Genomic DNA, 11,467 nt, shown 5'->3' with positions numbered 1-11,467 from the left:
ACACACAAAAATGACATGATATTCATATATTTATAACTATCTCTATTCATATATATATATATAATCTCCTAGAACTTTTTCACAGCAGAATATAGGGAGTATCTCCTTTTTTTTCTTTTTTCAGCTGTGCCATGCAACATGCAAGATCTTAGTTCCCCGACCAGGGATGGAACCTCTGCCCCGTGCAGTGGAAGTATAGAGCCTTAACTGCTAGACAGTCAGGGAAATCCCACTGTTTCAAATGGCTGCATCATATTCCATTTTAGGTGTATACATATATGTATACACTCCCCTACACACACACACATGCTCTTTTGATGGACACTTAGGGTTTTGTCCAATCATTTGCTATTATAAACAAGGCTCCAAAGACTATCATGGCAGTATATTATTTTGCATGAAAGCAGACCATCTGTAGAAAAAATTCCCAGATGTGAGATTTTGGGTCAAGGGTAAATGCATTTGAAATTTTAATAATGTTTCCAAATTGCTCCTTGGAGTCACATTCCCTCCAGCAGTGTATGAAAATGACTGATTTCCTATGGTCTCCTCAAAAGAGTGTTAGAAAACATTTTTATCAATCAGACAAGTCAAAATTTGGAATTTATAAAGTATAGTTTTAATTTATATTTTTTCTATTTGAAAAGATGGTCAGCTTACATCATGTTGTTTAAAGGCCATTTTATTCATTTTTTCCACAAAATGTCTATTAATGTCCTTTACTAATTTTTCTGTTGGGTTGCTGATAATTTTCTTACAAATTTTCAATGTTACTGAGATTATCCATTGTTTTGTCTGTGACATGAGTTGAAAATATTTCCCCCAGGTTATTTGCTTTTTTTTTAATTTATGATTTTTTTGTCATACAGAATTTATTTTTGCTTAATGTAATTGAATTTTCAAACTTTTTAATACATTCTAAATTTTTAATCATAGTCAGAATAGCCTTTCCCCACTCCAAGGAAGTCATTTATATTTTCTTGTATTTTTAAGATATTTTATTACAGATAATTTTAAGCATAGACAAATTAGAGAAAATAGTATAATAAACCCCAACTACCTGTCATCCAACTTCAACAATTCAGAATATTTTGCCAGTATTATTTCATCTTATTCTCCCACCCATTGTCAGAATATTTAAAGCAAACATTATATTTACTTTGTAAGTACATCAATATATATCAATAACATGTCAAACTTTTTAGGATATAGTTTCTATTTCATTGTTATACCAATGATCCCTTAAGATTATCCAGTACCAGTCTGTGTTCAAATTTTCTTTTCTGGAACATTTATGGCTTTATGTGTGTGCAGTATGATGTATGTACCCAATTATCCCAACTCAGTTTCTTACAGTTTATTCTTACTTTACTGGTTTTAGATGCTATTTTCCCCATATAACAGACTCTCACATGTATTTCAGTCCGTTTTCCAGACTTTCTATTCTGTTCCATTTGTCTACTCAAATGCTGCTGCTGCACTGTTTTAATTACTGTGGCATTAGAGCATGTTTTATAGTCTTTCTGAACTAGTCATTCCCCAAATGAAATAGTGAGTAATCTACTCCAGTTCATGCTCTGCAAAATGGCAGAAATATACAGTCCAGCCTCCTCAGATCAGGGATGGGTCTGGTGACTTACAAATCAACAAGGAGTGGGAGTACAATGTGTGAGCATAAATCTGGTCCCTAAGAAAAGTAACAATAATCACACTGTGGGAAAGTAAATAGTAATAACATAAAAGCTGGAAACCTGGGAAGGGTCCTCATTTGCAGCTAGGAGGAGGAAGCAGAACTGGCAAAGCAAAAAGGACATGGTTTTGGTGGTTGAAACGTGCTTCTCCCTTGGGAGCAGATAATCCTGGTTCTCTTCGGCAAAGTCAGAAAGGGCGGTGGTAGAGGAAGTTGCAGCATTTGCCGTGTGCCTGCCCTAGCAAACCCATCAGAGACATAAAGCGTGCTGAAGAGCCAAGAGGGCCTGGCCGCAGTGTGTAGAGGAGACTGTGCGATCCCTGTGCTCTGGGAAGTTCACAAACCTGAACAGGCAATAACCCTGACCTCCAAGGCTGCCTGTGTGCTGGCTTGTGCCTCTGAAGTAGCAGGAGTGAACCTTATTGTCCCTTTCTCAGGAAAAGGATGAAGATGTTCTATTCTGAACCCTCTTTCCAGGAGACAGTATTAATTCTGCCTAACAAGATACTTGTACTGGAAAGTATCTGAGAGAGGACTTCTAATATGAGTTATTATGGGAAGAGACGGCTGAAGTATTTAGCAAGGGCACACTTTCTTCTTGTAGTTTAGTCGCTAAGTCATGTCTGACTCTTTTCGACCCTATAGACTGTAGCCCTTCAGGCTTTTCTGTCCATGGGATTTTCCACGCAAGAACGTTGGAGCAGGTTGCCACTTCATACTCCAGGGGACCTTCCCAACCCAGGGGTTGAACCTGCATCCCTTTTGTCGCCTTCACTGGCAGGGAGAGTCTTTACTACTCAGCCACGAGGAGGGTATACCATAATACCTTTTTTCCCTCTTGAAATGCATGTATCTGCTGGACTCTGTCTGCACCATCACAAAAGTCCAGAGAATGATAAGGTGGTCACAGCACAAGGAAAAGACCTGGACCCAGAGTGAGTGGAAAGACTGCACCAGGATGACTGTGGAATGACTTCATCCCTGGCCGACACCCTCAATAACCTTTGACAGAGCCGGTAACCTCTTCATCCCCAACTTCCTCCTCATAAACTGCAGGAGAGCATACCCGCTTACCTCACAGGGAGGTGGGGAACCTTAATTAGGTTCTGATGGGAAAGTTCTTTACTGATGAGTCATGATCTCGTGACTGTGATAATTTGAGGCTGCACAGCCATGAGTTGCCCGCTGCCCAGACGCAGATGCCAAAGGGTAAATGGAAATCGGTCATCATCAGAGTCAGGGGAGTGGACTTTTCAAACCGAATGAATGGGTGAAGTCATCCTTGTTCGGGCATATTCAACAATTCCTTACTGAGTGTCTACCCTGTGTGAATGGTAGCAAGCAACTGTGGTGGGGGCAGGAGGAGGTTCGCGAGGAGTGGCAGGCCTGAGGTGCGTGCACTGAGCTGGCTGCTGGAGCGGCTGTTGGCCTCCTTGGAAGACAGTAGCTCAGATTTGTGACTCTTTGGACAAGAAGTCACTTTTGCCATCAGTGGTGAGAGCTGGATGTTGGTTATAGTCGGCTTCACATTCCAGCATGGTTTAAACAATAAGAGTCATTGGGGCTCCCCCAGCCCCCCTCACTTTCCAGATGCCACTCTTACCAAATCCCTAACCTAGCTTTCTGTCTTAGGTGTTCCAGGGAAAAGAATCTTTGTGTTTATTAACAAAAGGGGAAAAGAAAAGGGACCCCTCTTTTGGCCTCTTTGACTTCTGTATTTACATGAAGCTGTTTTACAAAGTACTTTCAAGGTGTGCTTTATTTTAAGCACAAGGTAAAAGGGACTCTTTTAGGCATTATCATAGAACACTGTCTCTGCCAATAAGGAGTTTTATGGTCTGGAAATTGGTACAGAATATGGATGAGATCTCAATGTACATTTTAAGCTGAACCTTTTTTTTTTTTTTCAGGTGTCCTTGGGTGAGAGTAGCAGGAAGTAAAAGAGGAGCCGAAGAGAAAATTAAGAAGGGTGAGTACGAGTAGATTTGGAAGGTGAAGTAAATGGCTTCTCTGGGCAAATGAGGCTGCTAAGACCATTATCCCAATAGGAAGTTTTTGGACTGTGGAGGTGAGAGGTAACCAGAGAAAAATCAGAGGAAGTTCAGGAGAAAGTCCTTCATTTAAGTGACAAGCCCATTGTCACATAAAAATAGTGTTGTTTATTGAAACACAACATTTTAAGGAAGGAGACTAGGGCAAATCATAATTGTGTTAATGTGGAATTCTGGTTTTCAGTGAATTTATTTTAATTTTAAAAATATAGAATTTTTAAAGATTACTTTGCGTTTATAGTTATTAGAAAATATTGGCTATATTGCCTTGTACAACACAGCCTTGAGCCTATTTTTTATTATTTTTTTAGTTTACAGTATTTTAAACCCCATAGTTTGTACCTCCCACTTCTCACACCGCCCCGCCCCTGCCTCGCCTCCCTGCTGCCCTTCTCACCTGACTCCACTTGTAACCATTAATTTGTCTCTACATCTGTAAGTCTGCTTCTTTTTTGTTATATGCACTAGTTTGTTATATTTTTCAGAGTCCACATATAACTGATAGCATGTATTGTATCTTTCTGGCGTATTTCATTTAGCTTATGCCCTCCAAGTCCATCCATGTTGCTACAAATGGCAAAATTTTATTTTCTTTTTATGGCTGAATATGGCTTGCCTGGAAAATCCCATGGACAGAGGAGCCTGGTGGGCTTCAGTCCATGGGGTCGCTAAGAGTCGGACATGATTGAGTGACTTCACTTTCACTTTTCACTTTCATGCATTGGAGAAGGAAATGGCAACCCACTCCAGTGTTCTTGCCTGGAGAATCCCAGGGATGGTGGAGCCTGGTGGGCTGCCGTCTGTGGGGTCGCACAGAGTTGGACATGACTGAAGCGACTTAGCAGTAGCAGTATTCCATTGTATGTATGTACCACTCCTTTATCTGTTCATCTGTTGATGGACACGCAGGTTGCTTTCCTGACTCTGCAGCTGTAAATAATGCTGCTGTGAACATTGAGGTGCATGCATCTTATTCAACTAGTGACTTTTAAATTTTTTTCAGTAATACCTGGGAGTAGAATTGCTGGGTCATATAGTAGTTCTATTTGTAGTTTTTTGAGAAACCTCTACACTGTTTTCCACAGTGGATGCGCCAATTTACACTCCCACCAGCAATGTATGAGGGTTCCCTTTTCTCCACATCCTCCCAACATTTGCTATTTGTATTATTTTTGTTGATAGTCATTTTGACAGGTGCGAGGTGACATCTCATTATGCTTTTGATTTGTATTTCTCTTATATTAGCAATGTGGAGCTTCTTTACATGTTCCTATTGGCCATCTGCATGTCCTCTTTGGAAAAATGGCTATCAAGTTCTTCTGCTCATGTTTTAATTGGGTTGTTTATTTTTTTTTATAGAGTCCTTTGAGCTGTCTACACATGTCGGTTATTAATCCCTTATCAGTCATGTCATCTGCAAATATTTCCTTCCTTTCAGTAGGTTGTCTTTTTGTTTTTCAGTTGTTTCCTTTGCTGCACAAAATCTTTTCAGTTTAATTAGGTTCCATTTGTTTATTTTTGCTTTTATCACCTTTAATTTAGGAGACAGACCCAAAAAATATCGCTGTGATTTATATGAAAGTGTGTTCTGTCTATGTTTTCTTCTAAGAGTTTTAGGGTTTTGGTCTTACTTTTAGGTCTTTAATTCAGTTTATGTTTGTCTGTGGTGTGATAGAATGTTCTAATTTCATCCTTTTACATGTAGCTGTCCAGTTTTCACCTACTGAAGAAATTGTCTTTTCCCCATTGTATATTTTTGCCATCTTTATCAAAGTTCAAGTTGATTACTATTGACTATAAGTATGGGGGTTTATTTCTGGACTTCCTGTCCTCTTCCACTGATCTAAATGTTTTTGTGCTAGTGCCACACTGTTTTGATTACTGTTGTTCAGTCGCTCAGTCGTGTCCAGCTCTTTGCAACCCCATGGACTGCAGCATGCCAGGCTTCCCTGTCCTTCACAATCTCCGGGAGTTTGCTGAAACTCATGTCCATTGAGTTGGTGATGCCATCCAACCATCTCATCCTGTGTCATCTCCTCCTCCTCCTGGCTTCAACTTTCCCAGCATCAGGGTCTTTTCCAATGAATCGACTCTTTACATCAGGTGGGCAGGATATTGGAGCTTCAGCTTCAGCATCAATCCTTCCTTTGAATATTCAGAGTTGATTTCCTTTAGGAGTGACTGGTTTGATCTCCTAGCAGTCCAAGGAACTCTCAAGAGTCTTCTCCAACACCACAGTTTGAAAGCATCAGTTCTTCGGTGCTCAGTCTTCTTTATGGTTCAACTCTCACAACCATACATGACTACTGGAAAAACCATAGCTTGGACTATATGGACCTTTGTTGGCAGAGTATTGTCTCTGCTTTTTAGTACACTGTCTAGGTTTGTCATAGCTTTTCTTCCAAGGAGCATGGGTCTTTTAATTTCATCACTGCAGTCACCATCTGCAGTGATTTTGGAGCCCAAGAAAATTAAGTTGGTCACTGTTTCCATTGTTTCCCCATCTATTTGCCATGAAGTGATGGGACTGGATGCCATGAGCTTGGTTTTTTGACTGTTGAATTTTAAGCCAGCTTTTTCACTCTCCTTTTTCACTTTCATCAAGAAGCTCTTTAGTTCTTCTTCACTTTCTGCCATAAGGGTGGTGTCATCTGCATATCTGAAGTTATTGATATTTCTCCTGGCAATCTTGATTCCAGCTTGTGATTATTGTAGCTTTGTAATATAGTCTGAAGTTAAGGTATGTGATTCCTCCAGCTCTGTTCTTCTTTCTCAAGATTGTTTTTACTATTTGGGATCTTTTGTGCTGCCAGCAGCAGTATTCACGTGTGGAATGTTCCCCATTATGGCTGTGACTAGTGTCTATATCCCCTTGGTGAGCTGCAGCCACCTCCCATCTTTCTGGGTGACTCTCTTGAGACAAGCAGGGAGATCTGGCGTGGGTTCCTATCAGATTACTTCTTTTGTCTTAGGTCCTGGTTGTATGTGAAATTCTGTGTAGCCCTTTTAAGAGTGAAGTCTCTATTTCCCCCAATACTTTGAAGCTCCTGAAATTAAGCCCTACTAGCCTTCAAAGTCAAATGCTCTAGGGCAGAGGTCTCCAGCCTCTGGGCCACAGACTGGTGCCTCCTGTCAGATCAGCAGCAGCATTAGACTGGAAATAAAGTGCACAGTAAATGTTATCATTTGCACTTGAATCATCCCAAAACTTTCCCCCTCTCCCACCGGCCCACAGAAAAATTGTCTTCCAGGAAACCAGTCTCTGGTGCCAAAAAGTCTGAGGACTTCTGATCTAGCGGATGATCTTCCTGAGGCAGGACCATGCAGGCTGGGGAACTGGACATGGGGTCTGGAATTCTTATGCCTTTTGGGAGAACCTGTACAATATCATTCTCCAGTCTGGGGGTCAACCACTCAGGGGTATGGGGTTTGATTGTTTCTTGAGTCTGCCTTTCCTAGTTGTCTTGTTGTGGTTCCTTCTGTATGTCTTTAGTTGGAGAAGATCTTTTTGGTGGGTTCTAGTCATTTTTTATGGGTGATTGTTTTGAAGATAGTTGTTGTTTTGCTGTGCTCATGAGAGGAGGTGACCTCAGGGTCTTCCTACTCCCCCATCTTTCCCCCTTCCTCAGTGAAATGTTTGTGTTTAAATAAACTTACATTTCTGTGTTAGGTTCTATGATGTAGTAAGAGTACAGCTTTGAATACACTAAAGCTTCCAGGGGCTGCTGTGCTGTGTTCATCAAAATGTGTTCATTTTTCTCAGCTCTTTTATTAAATAAGGTTCAGGAATTTCACCTCCCTCTCTTTTTCCTTATTTCATGATGTTCTTTAGTGATCTTAGGAGCAGGAGAAAAGATGCGTTTTGGTGGACATATGATATTTGCATGGGATTATAAAATATTTTTCAGCTAGATTTTCCTTGTTAATATTCTCATTTTCTTTCTAAAGCCTTCATTCTCCCCTTGATTAGTTTGGGGCATATCCAGTTGTAACAGTTGCTCTTATACTCTCCCGGTAAAGAGGTGTTGTTTAGTCACTGCAGCTGTTCCTGACACTTTGGTTCAGTGTGACTCACTTCCTAGTGTTTTGAGACTAGATTCACAGCTTCATCAGGGTCCTGGAAGGAACCAGATGGCATATTCAGACTGGTGTTATTTGAGAGAATGAATAAGGGGCTATTTACAGTGGTTTGGGCTGGGTTTAGGGATATCAACAAAGGATAGTCCCAGCCTTCAGAGATGGCAACAGAGAGAAGCCATTTCTCTCCCACAGGCCTGAAGCTGTGAGTTGCTCAGTCATGTCTGACTCTTTGCCACCGCATGGACTGTGGCCCACTAGGCTCTTCTGAGCATGGAATTCTCCATGCAAGAATACTGGAGTGGGTAGCCTTTCCCTTCTCCAGAGGATCTTCTCGACCCAGTGATTGAACCTGGGTTCCCCTGCATTGCAGGCAGATTCTTTACCATCTGAGGCTCGGATAAGAAGAAATGGTTACTGGAACCCAGGAGAAGGTAGCTATGAAGTCAGGGACCTGACAGGAGCTGAGAGACATGACGACAGCCTGGCAGGGGAGTAAATACCTCAGTCTCACTCTCTGCCCACTCTCCAGTGTGCCAGTTCCTGCCACTGGCCAAATCAAACTGAGAGCCCGTAGGAAAGGGAACTGTGCGCCCGGTCATCGTAGCTTGGCTTCGCAGGGCACAGATCAGAGTGGACAAGGCTGGATGGTGGGGCTGGAGGAGCAAGAGATGAAAGCCCAGCAGGGCTCAGTCCCTTTCACCCTTTTAGGATAGCTTGGGAAGGTCATGTGGTCAGAGCATATTTAAGGCCCAACCTAGTATGTGTTGAACCACATGTGAATACACTAGGCCAGCGATGGGCAGAGCTTTAGTTGTTGAAAACAGAGCTCTCACAGTCTTCATGTGTTCACCTAAAATCTAAATGAACAGTCAGCATGGAAATGGAAATTCTGTTGGTGGAAAAGATGAAAAAGCTTTTTTTTTTTTTTTTAAAGGTAATGCCTGTGTGTGTGAGGCATTTAGAGATCTTTTGCCCATCTCTAAGCAAGAGTTGGAGCTGCAGTTCCCACTCCAGTGCTCGATAAGGAAGGGCAATCTTGTATCCCCAAACAAACCCCAAGCATTTTCCAGGGTGGAAACTATTACATGGAGCAGAGTAGACACAGAAAGTTTTCATGAGGGAGAAATATTGGAGCTTAGCCTTTAAACAAGAGTGAGAAACACAAAGTATTTCTTTAAAGAAGAGTGAGAAATACAAGCACAGAGTCTACTGCTCTTTTTTTCTTTTTTTGAATTTTTTAAAAAATTAAAAAAATTTTAATTGCAGTATCATTGCTTTTCAATGTTGTGTTTCTGCTATACAGCAATATGAATCTGCCATATGTATGCTTATCCCCTCCCTCTTGAATTCCCCTCCTACCCACTCACCATCCCACCCCTCTAGGCCATCAAGGAGCACTGAGCTGAGCTTCCTGCTAATTATCTATTTTACACACGATAGTTTATATATGTCAGTGCTACTCTCTCCACTCGTCCCACCCTCTCCTTCCCACACCACAGTGACCACAAGTCTGGTCTCTACATCTCCATTCCCATCCTACAGATAGGTTCATCAATACCATTTTTCTAGATTTCATATGTATGCATTAATATCCAATATTTGCTTTTCTCTTTCTGACTTATTTTACTTTGTATGACAGACTCTAGGGAGCCTGTTGCTTTTTAAAGCACACTTTATGAGAACTGTTTTTATTTATGAGCATAGAGAAAGATGTATGGATGTGAGAGTTGGACTATAAAGAAAGCTGAGTGCTGAGGAATTGATGCTTTTGAACTGTGGTGTTGGAGAAGACTCTTTTTTTTTTTTTGGATTCTTTTTTTTTTTTTTTTTTACTTTATCTTACTTTACAATACTGTATTGGTTTTGCCATACATTGACATGAATCCACCACGGGTGTATACAAGCTCCCAGTCCTGAATCCCCCTCCCACCTCCCACCCCATATCATCTCTCTGGATCATCCTCATGCACCAGCCCCAAGCATCCTGTATCCTGTATCGAACAGAGACTGGCACTTCGTTTCTTACCTGATAGTATACATGTTTCAATGCCATTCTCCCAAATCGTCTCACCCTCTCCCTCTCCCTCAGAGTCCAAAAGTCCGTTCTATACATCTGTGTCTCTTTTGCTGTCTCACATACAGGGTTATCATTACCATCTTTCTAAATTCCGTGTATATGTGTCAGTATACTGTATTGGTGTTTTTCTTTCTGGCTTACTTCACTCTGTATAATCGGCTCCAGTTTCATCCATCTTATTTAGAACTGATTCAAATGTATTCTTGAGAGTCCCTTAGACTGCAAGGAGATCCAACCAGGGTGTTCACTGGAAGGACTGATGTTGAAGCTGAAACTCCAATACTTTGGCCACCTGATGCGAAGAGCTGACTCATTTGAAAAGACCCTGATGCTGGGAAAGATTGAGGATGGGAGGAGAAGGGGATGAGGATGAGATGGTTGGATGGCATCACTAACTCGATGGACATGGGTTTAGGTGGACTCTGGGAGTTGGTGATGGACAGGGAGGCCTGGCGTGCTGCGGTTCATGGGGTCGCAAAGAGTCAGAGACGACTGAGCAACTGAACTTAATAGACAAAGAATATAGATTTATCAGAAAGGAGATAAATGAAAATACTCCACTGAGGCCTAAATATTGTGCTCACATATATTCTAGAGTAGTTTTCTTAAAACTCATCTTCAGAGGAGTTTTACATTCTTCTCTCTTATTTACTTAGATAATCACAGCATTTGAGAACTGAAAATAGGTGTATTGAATTTGTCTTAAATCTGGCCCAGATATGGTATAATCTTAATCATATTGGCTGGTATGTAATCCATTGAGGAACCATAAATCTCTCATTTTAGATTTTTTTTTGCATTATAATGTTGTGTTAGTTTCTGCTGCACAGCAAAGTGAATCAGCCATACATATACATATATTCCCGTTTTTGGATTTCCTTCCCATTTAGTCACCATAGAGCATTGAATAGAGTTCCCTGTGCTATACAGTCCTTGTTGGTTATTTATTTAGAACATAGTAGTGTATATAAGTCAATCCCAATCTCCCAATCCATTCCACCCCCTTCTAATTTTAGTGTTTAATACTTATTTAATAGTTTGATCATTAAACCAACCATGTATAGGGACTTAGTCATTCTCTTTTATTCCCACAACTCTGTGCAAAATAGATATTTAATATCTGTTGTACTGATAGGAACCCGAGTCTCAGAGCAGTAGAGGAATCAGCCAGAGGTGGCAGGTCCAACTAATGGCAGGGTCAGAATTTGCTCCCAGGCCTGACTGAGCGCCTCTAAAAGCCATTCTCCCTGTGCTAGATGAGGCAGCATATACACTTGACTCGACCTTTGTGGGAATGTGAACCGTTGCTTAAATGTCATTTTTCATGATGCAATTAAAACACTATTTAATGCCTATAATTTTTCAATTTCCTCTGGGAATATAAAGTGATGCACAAATATATCTTTATGTGTACACTTCCTTCTGCTCCAAGTGGTAATAGTGACAATTTATAGGGCAAGTGACATGCTGTAACTTTGTTATATATGTAGAATGCAGAAATTTTTTTTTTACTAGAATTGCTTTTATAAGCTTGTTACCTTCCAGAGAGTTCTTTGAATAATCGGTTCT

At 40.9% G+C, this 11,467-nt stretch overlaps 1 protein-coding gene across 1 annotated transcript in view; it reads left to right on the top strand.

The window, feature by feature from the left end:
- Positions 1 to 3,611: 3,611 nt before the first annotated feature.
- Positions 3,612 to 11,467, top strand: part of LYPD6B (LY6/PLAUR domain containing 6B) — a 30,105-nt gene continuing 22,249 nt past the window's right edge. Inside the window, exon 1 of the mRNA XM_068967961.1 lies at positions 3,612 to 3,659. The gene's annotated coding sequence lies outside the window, so the exon portion shown is untranslated. The remainder of the gene's footprint in view (positions 3,660 to 11,467) is intronic.

The sequence above is a fragment of the Capricornis sumatraensis genome, chromosome 3, assembly GCF_032405125.1.
Source record: "Capricornis sumatraensis isolate serow.1 chromosome 3, serow.2, whole genome shotgun sequence".
Lineage (NCBI taxonomy): Eukaryota > Metazoa > Chordata > Mammalia > Artiodactyla > Bovidae > Capricornis > Capricornis sumatraensis.
The sequence above is the reverse complement of the archived record's forward strand: the minus strand, read 5'-3'. Positions and strand labels throughout refer to the sequence as shown.